Below are 434 nucleotides of genomic sequence, written 5' to 3'. Positions count from 1 at the left end.
ATTGATGAACATTTTATTATTATTTTTTTTGATAATTATTTAAAGTAATATTAAATTTCATAGTTTAGGACTTATATGATACTTCTTGTATAAAAATAAATGATTTAACTTCTCCTAAATACCTTGAAAAACGTTTAATCCCATTTGTCGTCTAGCCATCGATATAATTAGAAAGAATATTCAAAAAACATTGGGTTGGTATGGAATTAGGTAATTGAGTTTTGGTTTGATTATAATAATTTGTTCAGTATTACTTCCAATATTTTATAAATATTTAATGAGTAAAATGTACTTTTTTACTGTTTTAAAAGGATAATAATAATAATTAATAAGTATTATGAAGAGCATGTGTAAAGGTTAACTTATTCACAATTTTTATGGTTCATAAATTTAAAAAACAATTACTCTTATTTACTGTTTATTGATTTCCTGTG

The sequence above is a fragment of the Acyrthosiphon pisum genome, chromosome X (assembly GCF_005508785.2).
Source record: "Acyrthosiphon pisum isolate AL4f chromosome X, pea_aphid_22Mar2018_4r6ur, whole genome shotgun sequence".
NCBI lineage: Eukaryota > Metazoa > Arthropoda > Insecta > Hemiptera > Aphididae > Acyrthosiphon > Acyrthosiphon pisum.
Note: the sequence above shows the minus strand (reverse complement) of the source record.